The 11,190-nt window shown below is 33.4% G+C and overlaps 1 pseudogene; it reads right to left on the bottom strand.

Annotated features, from left to right (window-relative positions):
• Positions 1–1,114: 1,114 nt before the first annotated feature.
• Positions 1,115–1,756, bottom strand: LOC149184898 (uncharacterized; annotated as a pseudogene).
• Between the last annotated feature and the right edge of the window lie 9,434 nt (positions 1,757–11,190).

The raw sequence follows: 11,190 nt of genomic DNA on the forward strand, positions 1-11,190 counted from the left end.
TAGACATTACCTCATGCTTTTCCATGCAAATATGGCCACTTATGTTATTAACATGACACATAAATTGGTCTAGACATTACCTCATGCTTTTCCATGCAAATCTAGCCACTTATGTTATTAACATGACACATAAATGTTCTTACTCTTATGGTAATCCATATCACCAACGTGCCACACACAATCTATCTATCTATATAACTAGCAATTGCCCCAAAAGGTACAAAGAGGGGCCGATAGGATTATTAAATTGGAATTGTTGAATTTTTCTAGAAGAGTTAATTGGTTTGTGGAAAACCTTGTTTTCTTGGACTGGATCATTGTGCAATTACTTTTCAGGAACACATTGAATGTCTTATTTCATTTTAGAGTAAGTTAATTACCCAAAATCAAGAGGTTAAGTTAATTACCCAAAATCAAGAAACCTTTATAGATGGCCAAGCATATACGAAGAATACATCTCATTCATATGCAATACCAAATCCATCTTTTCTTTTCTCTGAGTAAAATTTCAAAAGCATGAACACATGCCATTTCATATGCACAATAAACCCAACTTCTGAAATTTCAATGCTTGGATGCATCCCATTCATATGCTACAGTAAACCCATATTTTCCTTAAATTTCAATCCATAAACACATCCATTCATGAGCCATAACAGAACCACAAAAAACAAAACCAAGCCCTGCAATGCCAAAGCATTATCCCCATTCAAAAGCAAAGAAGTAGCAAATATAAACACTAGTGTTCCACAATCTTGATTGTGCAAACCAATCATTGCCATCTGGAAAATCAAGAAAATAAAGACGATGACCAGTTAAAGAGATGATAGTGACCCTTTTTCTGGCCTTCTTCGGCCGCCTTTCGCCTGGGAGGCTTCATGCTCACACACATAACGAAGAATGTCGACTTCAAAAGCTGCAACGTTGTCCTGCGGTGGAACAAAATTGGACAACCCAGTTCCGGAAATGGGATCTGCCTAAGATTTCCCCCAGTGGCAATCTGATCAGATTTTTTGCATAATAGGGCCAGGTACTTTATGCGCCCTCTACTTTATAACCCATATACAATTTGTGCCCCACCCCTAAACCCTGGAAAACCTTGTTTTACCCACAATTAGGTCATTTTTTTCCTGAGAATATACACATCAATTTCTTCGTACGCATACTACGGATGCAAATCCTCATGGGGTACTTTCTCTACTGTGAAATAATTAGGACAAATCTGCCAAAAACGCTGATGGGCTTCTAGAGATCATATATGATAACCTAATAGAATTACATTATTCGTTCCAGAAAGGGCATTCATGGTGGAAATCAAAGGCTCCACAGTATTCTCCAAATAAAAAACATCTGTGACAACAATGAAAGCAATTGGAGGCTTCAGTACCTGAATCTGCTTCTCGTTGTTCCAATAGAGTTGAGAAATCTTCACTCTTCCAACGTCGGATCCCTGTTTTTCGGCCAAGGTGAGGGAGGTCGCCGCCGTGTTTTTCTTCACGTTGCGTTTGAGGGCGAGCAGAATGGGGGCGATGTCGATCAAGATCACGTCGAGGCCTAGCAGGGCTAGGCCCATTCCGACGATGCCGCAGCCAGTCCCGAGTTCGATTCCATTTTTGTTCTTGAATTGGAAGATTTGGGTGTATACGGGAGTGGGGTTCGGGGTTGGGGTGAGGAGGCAACGTTCCACGAATTTCACGACGATGAGGGAGCAGGGCTAGACGGAGGTGCCGACGTGCACAGCAACAACAACTGGCATACCGAAGAAACAATTAACTCTGAGGCTAAGAGTGACATAAAAGAATGGGAAAAAGTAGTAAAAATATCTTGTGAAAAGAAGGCAACTCAACTGATATTTGGAAAAAGCAGTCACACTTCAAATCAACGGTTGAAAGTGTCTCACCTGATCGAACAGAGCAGGGTAAAAGTGTTGACGATTGTTGATGCATAGGAAGGCCTATCGGCCTAATTATATACAAAATATAAAACTGAATTAAAATAAAGATTATATGCAAAATATAAAACTAAATTAAAATAAGTTAGACATTTAGACATATTATAGCCAATAAACAATTCTAAAATTAAAACATAAATAAATTATATACAAAATATAAAACTAAATAAAAATAAAAATTATATACAAAATATAAAACTAAATTAAAATAAGTTAGACTACAAATAAAGTTTAAAACAAACTAAAAGCAAAAAGCAAATAAAGATTATATGCAAAATATATAATTTAATTAAAATAAATTAGACATTTAGACATATTATAGCCAATAAACAATTTTAAAATTAAAACATAAAAAATTATATACAAGAATATAAAACTAAATAAAAATAAAAATTATATACAAAATATAAAACTAAATTAAAATAAGTTAGACTACAAATAAAGTTTAAAACAAACTAAAAGCAAAAAGCAAATAAAGATTATATGCAAAATATAAAATTTAATTAAAATAAATTAGACATTTACACATATTATAGCCAATAAACAATTTTAAAATTAAAACATAAATAAATTATATACAAAAATATAAAACTAAATAAAAATAAAAATTATATACAAAATATAAAACTAAATTAAAATAAGTTAGACTACAAATAAAGTTTAAAACAAACTAAAAGCAAAAAGCAGTGAAAATATCTTGTGAAAAGAAGGCAACTCAACCTATATTTGGAAAAAGCAGTCACACTTATGGTTGAAAGTGTCTCACCTGATCGAACGAGCAAGGTAAAAGTGTTGACGATTGTTGATGAATAGGAAGGCCTATCGGCCTAAATATAAATATAAATATAAAGATAAAGATAAAGGTTTTTTTAATGCTTCACACTCACCGTACGATAGTGTTGGTAACGCTCGTTACACATGCATTTGTATATATTTCCTTACGCTTCTCGACCACATGGCAGTTATGGTTTGGGTGGCTTGGTCTCCACACTACCTACATGGACCGTAGCCAACTGGTTGTTTCGACGATATGGGTCTTTTCTTGAATGATCGATGGTGTGAATTGATTAGGTTATGGTTAGGGTAACTACCCTACCACACCCCGTTGTCACTGTTTTATTTTGTTGTTGCGGCCGCTACGGAAATGAGCTCTAAAAATTTATTTCAAACCTTACTGTAACTAAAGTGGTTTTTACCCTTCTCATGAAGGAATTACTATCAATTTACAGTTTTGGTTAGGTTATGGTTAGGGTAACTACCCTACCATACCCCGTTGTCACTGTTTTATTTTGTTGTTGCTGCGGCTACGGAAATGAGCTCTAAAAATTTATTTCAAACCTTACTGTAACTAAAGTGGTTTTTGCCCTTCTCATGAAGGAATTACTATCAATTTACAGTTTTGAGTAGAGAACCCTCCACTCTGTAATGCAATCGCTTTTGAGTAGAGAACCCTCCACTCTGTAATGCAATCGCATTCATGATGTTGGTGCTCCTTTGATTTGTTCACCTGGTAATTTCTCTTTAAAAAAATTGTTTTCCTTTTGTTTTTCATTTTGGCTTTTAGTGTATCCATTCATCGTCCTGAAATTACGCTTTAATCCCTCCTCAATTTTGTTCATAGGGGTCATAGATCTGCGTTAATGTCTTGTTTAGTCATAAACATTAAACATTCATAGGATTTTTAGTACGGCTCCGTCCACTCAGTGAGGTTTATTATGGAAAGTTTTCGGAAGGTAATTTTAAGAAAACCTCTAACTCTGATATGGTAATTTTTCAAGGTTTTTAACTCAGCTCATCGAATGGCTTGTTGGTGAGGATTGATTTACTCTTTTTCCTCGCAGGAATACAATCTCTCTGGTCTATATCCAAAGGTATAATTTTTGAACCCTAGGTTGTTAATTTTCTTTCCTTTCGATTAACTCTCTTATAAATATAGAATAGCTGTTGACCTTGCTCAATTTCCTTAATTTTCTTTCCTTTCGATTAACTCTCTTATAAATATAGAATAGTTGTTGACCTTGCTCAATTTCCTCGTAGCTAAGCTTCAGTGGAAACATGTTTTTCTTGCAGGAATACAATCTCTCTGGTCTATATCCAAAGGTATATTTTTTGAACCCTAGGTTGTTAATTTTCTTTCCTTTCGATTAACTCTCTCACAAATATAGAATAGTTGTTGACCTTGCTCAATTTCCTCGTAGCTAAGCTTCAGTGGAAATATGTTTTTCTTTCAATGCAAGCTTCCGGGAAGGATTTCGAGGGTTCTTTTATTTCGTTTGTCTTTCTTGCGACAACTACAGGTTCTTATTTACGCTTTAATTCTCTGTCAAGTTTGTTATTGACTGCATGAGGATTTCCCCTCCCTAGATGGGTTATTATTTATGTATTGTCTTTTAATTTTTGGTGGCCCAGAAGGGACTGGCTAACATTTCCAAAAACATAGTTACATTTTGCTTAACGAATTACCTTATGAATGAGTATCTAAATATGGCTACTATGAAGAATTTACTATGAAGAGTTTTTTATTCGGTTTTCAAAAAATGTGGATCAGGGTTGTAGGAACAGTTTCTGAAAATTATTTTCTATTAAATTGTTAAACAATAGTATATTCTTTCTCTATTTTACAAATTTGTCTCCTAACTTTTTAAGAAGTAAACAACCACGTTTACTTTTTTTTTTCTTTGCTGAGTTTTTTCACATATATATTGGTGTTTTCTATTAAATTGTTAAACAATAGTATATTCCTTTTCTCTATTTTAGGAGTTTGTCTCGTAACTTTTTAGGAAGTCGTCAACAACGTTTACTTTGTTTTCTTTGCTAAGTTTTTTCATGTATATATGTGTATCATATTTTTGCAAAAAAAAATTAAATGTATTATTTTAAGTTTTTTCTAGCATGCATTATCATAATTTAATTTACAGAAAGTAAGTAGGCTAGAAACATAGTGGATCCTTGTGATGGGTCGCTTCTTGTCTTAAATGAGTTTCTAGTGGATCCTTGTGATGGGTCGCTTCTTGTCTTAAATGTCTTATTGTTCCTTTTGTCCAAAATTTGAGAATAATTATTGCTCTCACTAGGTCGCCAGAACTAACTCCCTCCTTTCTTACTTTAATAATATACTATAGATATGTAAGTGTATGTATATAATTTAGTTTCCTTATAACATCATTTCAGAATGATTTATATTAAACTTCTAACCATGTATACGTGTCATTGCTACCTCGCACCTTCGTTTATCTATAGAAAACATAATTAACCACACACAATATCTGCATATATTCATACAAACACATTTATGCCCAAATGTCATGATACAAATTTCAGAAGTATCTATTTTGGCTTTTCCTAAACGGACCATAATTAACCACACACAATATGTGAATATATTCATACAAACACATTTATGCCCAAATGTCATGATACAAATTTCAGAAGTATCTATTTTGGCTTTTCCTAAATGGACCGACCAATAAAATTTCTATTGTTCATAAATTAGATCATTCATGTACTTATCTAGATTATTCCAGGAAATAGATTAAAGACTTCCACATTATTCCCAACCTTGAACCAACTTTTATGTTAGTCCCACCTTAGCTCCACTCCTTGAGGAAACTATAAAGAATTCCTTACTATTTTCCTACTAAACCCCTTAGTAGCGTCCTCCTAATCCTTTGGGTTCACAAATCATCTTTCTCTCCCACATGTTTTCTTTTCAGTGAAACTGTATTTCTCTCCCATAATGCTCTAGTATAGATTCCACCTCATGACATTTATCTCCAGTTATCAAATTATTTTTTGTGGTCTTTCTCTGCCAATATATTTTCTAATAATCCTAACAAAAGGAGGATTTTCCTTCTTTTTGTTCCTACCCCTTCTCAGGATAACTAATTTCAATTGTCTCATGAATGTCTCATGAAAGTTAGGAGTTATTCTCACATGTTAGCGCTTAACATATTTCCAAGATTATATTGTTTTTGCTTTTAAATTGAAAATAAATATTACACTATAATCTTTTGTCACTTATCCCTCCTAACTTTTTAATCATAATTTAATATAAGATGCGCAAAGTATTCTACGGGAATTACTACTAATTATATTCAATAATTGTTTGCAATATATGCCAACAATTACTAATAATTATTTGGTGCCAACCGATACAATTCACAATTGCCAATAATTGTTTTATTCCACTCATATGCACATAGGCATGAAATTTGACTCATGTGCCCAACAATTTTTATTATGAAACAGGTACGAAAGTAGCATAGTAAACAGTGTACTATGTTTTATCCATATTGGGTATGTTTTATCCACATTAGGCTTTGGAGAAGGGATAAGTGGAAAGGAAATGGTCACTATTCCATCAAGAATAAATGAGGGGGAAGTTGTCAACCCTTTCTCAAAGTCTTAGTTATAAGAAAGCTTGGAGGATGGTGCATCTGAAAGGTAGTACAAGGTTCAGTGTAATATGTGAGTGTAATTTCATTGTACAAGGTTCAATATAATATGCTGACATAATATTAGAGAATAGATTGGGGAATTCATACCAAGGTGTGGTGACATAGGTGATGGGTTGATCATGTGTCCTTGCAACTGATTCCCAACCTCACTTGCAATCTCAATTGGTCATTCCAAATATTGGAGAATCTACATTGCGATTGCACCTTGTTATCATTTATTATGGCCACAAGAAGCTTGTTTCCGAATGTGTTGCGGGTTGGTAACAAGCATGGCTATAAATTGGAGAGAAAATGTATCCTTTCTCTACTTTATGGATTTTTCTAGTTGGAGATCTACTCCACTCTAGACCATCTACTAATTTTTTTGTAACTTTCATTTTGGCTCATGGGTTGGGTTCCCTTTTGCCCGTCCACAGATTCTCCTCACCAATTATTTCAAACTTGACAGTTCTCCTCACCACACACAACCCTTCTTTCCTCATATCCTTAATTTTTTGTTCTCCGCTAATAGTTCCTTTTACGCATTGGGCTAGATTTGTTAAGCTCTGATGGATTTTTTTTTAATTTTTGTGATTATCACCTCTCTCATCCCCGTTTCCTTCTCTCTACGGTTGATTCTCAGCTCTTCTCTCCCAATCCCTCCAATTCAATCCATAATTTGTATATCTCATTCAATCCTCGCCTCTTCGAACCTGAACTTCGACCCTCGCATTAGGTGGTATTCCAGTATGCCTCAACAATGTGACAGGTTGCATTGATAGAATCTTATTACTGCGAAATGAACTCATGTTCCTAGCAATGAGAAGATGTTTCTCCTTTAAGCTATAGAGACAACACCCTACCTCAAATTTAAGACAAATCAGGCATGACATCTAAGTGGAGAGTAAATGTTTATCAAATATAGAGTTTGGAGGTAAATTTCGTGAGTGGAGACCAAATGTTGGTAGCACTAGAGAAGGGTTAATTAGTACATGCACATGATTGATATTTACGAGCATATAAAAGTGTTGTTGCGAAGAGTTCTACCTTGGTGATGTTTGACTAGCTCAAGATAATGGGTCAAGGATTCGATCGACATTTACAAAAAATAAAAGACCATCTAGGTTTCCCTCACAATATAGGTTGCTCACTAGGAAGCAACAAAGAGCACATTGGTGTTGAGAAATTATAATCTGCAAAAGAGGCTTAACGACTTCTACCTATGTCCTTCATGGTTACATTTATGCTAATTTGTATAATTTTATTGACATTCTTAATTTAGAGGGCCTTAGGCCTTAGGACTATTATGTCATCTTCTTTATTTACATAAACTTTTGTAGATGATTAAAAAGTTATAGTTTTACCACTAGTAGGGTTTCCTAAGTGGTCTGGAAAGCTTCATATGTAAACTTTCTTCTATCTCAAATTAAATGTGGTTCCTTTTACCAACAATGGACAAATCACATAGTAAATTTATAATAGGACAAGTCTACCAAGGCTAAGGAATTGCCCGGACAAATCTATGGGGAGGAATTGCCCAAACAGTGACTTTTGGCCGGAATCTCAGTAAAAAAAAAATCATCAAATCTTGGTGAAGCAAAGCTTAAATCATGTCTTTGAAGGTGACAATGGATTCAACACCATCAAAAACATTTGGGACACCCAATATATTGAAGTTTAATAACTTTACCCTGGATTTAAAAATTCCTGCCGGAATTTATCAAAATATTGCCAAAATTTTGATATTTTCAAAACAAAAAAACAGTATAAACTAAGGTTTTATAATATATTTACCAAATATAAAAATTTAAAGATAGTTTTAGAAATACATAAAAATTATTTGTAAAAATTTCATTCATTTACTTAAAAAAATATTTACCAAAGAATATGACGAAAATATAAAAAATATAATGAAAATATACCAACATCAAATGCGATGAAAGATTTTCATCATATGAATATGAAAACTTCAAATAGGACAGAGGACTATCAACATAATAATTAATTGTGATTCAAGTCTTCCAAAAATTAATTCGAAATAAGTCTGACATGGATATTTGACAGGCCTGCATTTATATGGTCCAAAATCCAATTCGGAAATGACAATAACGAACCTTTAAAGCAATAGTTGACTCGCACAGTGCGGCCATTCGGAGTATTTAATTTAGATATTATGTCAGGATACGTAATGTATAAACCTTCACACGAAGCCTGGGCCATGATCTACACAGCTCACTCGGCCTTTAAAGCTTTCGCAGATGTTAGACAGGTGAACTTAAGATTTCCGACTTTTTACCCGGTAATAAGGAGGAGGTCTTGCTATCCAAAAGCTATGAAATCGGTCAATGAAGCGTCATACTGACAGACTATTTAAAACTTCCAAATGCAAACTCATTATTGCCCTTTTCGATCTTATTGCACTGCATGCCATGGAATGGGTATATTTTGTTGAAACTTTGGAGTATTCGATCAAACGCAGTCATTATCATGAATTCTTTTCGCTACAGGGAGATCGAATGGCACTGTCTAACTATGGTTGATTAGTGAGTTCTAATGCCATTTTCTAACTATTTTTTGTTTTGGATTTTTTTTTTTTAATTTGGTGAAATAATTTCTGGATAATTAGATTCTGACTTTCTCAGGTTTAAAATGCAATTAACTCCAAAAGACAGGACAAGTAGACTATGGCAATTCTAGTTGTTCTAGGTTAGTATATTAGTATATTTTATATAATATTAAGAAAGGGTTCGTTGAAATTTTGAATGATGTAATTTGTATAATTTAATATTTACTAAACAAATGTTTACTTAAATTTTAATTAAAATCTCAAAATTTAAAATAATTAAACTAACATAACTATATTAATAAATGTGGTTGACATAAGTAGACAAAGGTTAATATAGATTTAATATTAATATTAATATTGATAAATATAAAAATATAAAAATTATATTATAAAATATTAATATCATTACAACTTAAGAGAATAAATATAAAAATACAACAACAATAATATTATACAATATTATTATCAATATAAAACAAAGGGAATAATAAACTCAAAGGAATAAATATATAAATATAATAATAAAAATATTAATAATGGTATTATAAAATATTATTATCATTATCAACTGAAGGGAATAATAAAACCAAAGGATTGTGAGCCTAAGGGAAAAATATTAAGCCCAACAAAATAATATTAAACCCTAGGAATATGAACCCTTGGAATACTAAACCCATTAAATCTAAGGGATTAATATTATAAACCCAAGGTATATAAACCCTAAGATAAATATTGTAAACCCCTAAATACCCTCATCACAATAGAATGCTCGACCATGGTTGACCATACTTGAACTTTGGAGGCATTGCCAATGGCTCGACCTAGAATGGCCAACCATGTAAAAAGACTACACACAAACTGTTGATCATCACTCAGGTCATCTAGCTTCTTATAACCTCAAATTAGACCCCAATTGTCATCAATCTTTGAATAGATGCTTTGATGGCCAAGAGCAATCGTCTAGGGCGGGTCAACACTGCATAATTTGAGGTTGGAAAAAGCAAACATCCTGAACTGCAGATGCATGAAGAAATAAACCATAAGTGGGTGAATCCCAATTCCTCAAATCACATGCAGGCTCAGGTCTTCAGAGAATAGAAACACACCATAATCCATATATCATTTGGGAAGCACAAAAAGCCACCATCACGAACCTAAGAGCCGAGAGGGCCATGTATAATATGAGCACATGTTCTGTCTCCAAGGTTGCCCAAAGAAAGTCAACTGGTCTCTAAGCACCCCAAGACTAGTGAATTGCGAGACCAATTCTCTGCGAGACCAATTCTCCAGACTGGGAGAAGAATAATACATCCAACGTTGGTGGTGAAGTTTATTGCCAGAGAACACCTGCAATTGGAGGCATGGTTACTGATGCACACCATATCATTTGCAAATTGGAAAATATAGTGAAGATCATACAGTCGAGGCCTTGTATAATTTGTACACATGGATGAGCCTTAATTTTCCTTGAATTGGCATGTGTTTATTTCATCGGATCATGATAGTCACCCATGATGAAACGATGTTTGATGTGCTCGGCACCTAAGATGGCTCCACCTTTAAACCTTTAAAAACAATTCGTAGCTCTATAAGATCAGTCAAAGACCTTATTGATCACATATGCATGAATGGTGTTTATTTAATTCCATGTTCTTATGGAACCCCCTACATTGGAGAGATTGGTTGTTTGATTTCTCAAAGGATTCAAGAGCACACAGTGGACCTAGACACTGTAGGACTCGCTCCTCTGCTCTAGTAGAACATACTATCGAAACACCATATTTTTTCAGACGATTCCTCGCGCGGGTTGATCATTTTCATCAACAAAAATTAAGAGAATCCATTGAAATTGAAATGAGGAGTAAGACTCTTAATAGGGACGATGGATGGAAGTTAAGCAACCAGTGAGTCCCTTCTCTTTGTTCTTAACCCCCTTGGTTTCCTTCTTGTTTAACTTTTTATTAATAATATTTTTATTATATATTTTTCCTTTCTTATTAGATAAATATTATTTTTAATGAATCATTATTTATATTTAATATAATTTTAGTTGATAAGATATTTGTTTCTTAATAAATTATATAGTAAAATAATAGAAATGGTTACTCATATAATAAAATGTTAGAAATCGTTAGAGTCATATAACTATAACTATTTCTAAATAATTGAAATAGAAATTAAATAAATTAAAATAAAATTCAAAAATAACTAATAAATAAATTGCTTTTTATTCCTTA

This window comes from Pinus tabuliformis, chromosome 3_2 (genome assembly GCF_031772625.1).
Source record: "Pinus tabuliformis cultivar Carrire ecotype Pingquan chromosome 3_2, CPIR1, whole genome shotgun sequence".
Lineage (NCBI taxonomy): Eukaryota > Viridiplantae > Streptophyta > Pinopsida > Pinales > Pinaceae > Pinus > Pinus tabuliformis.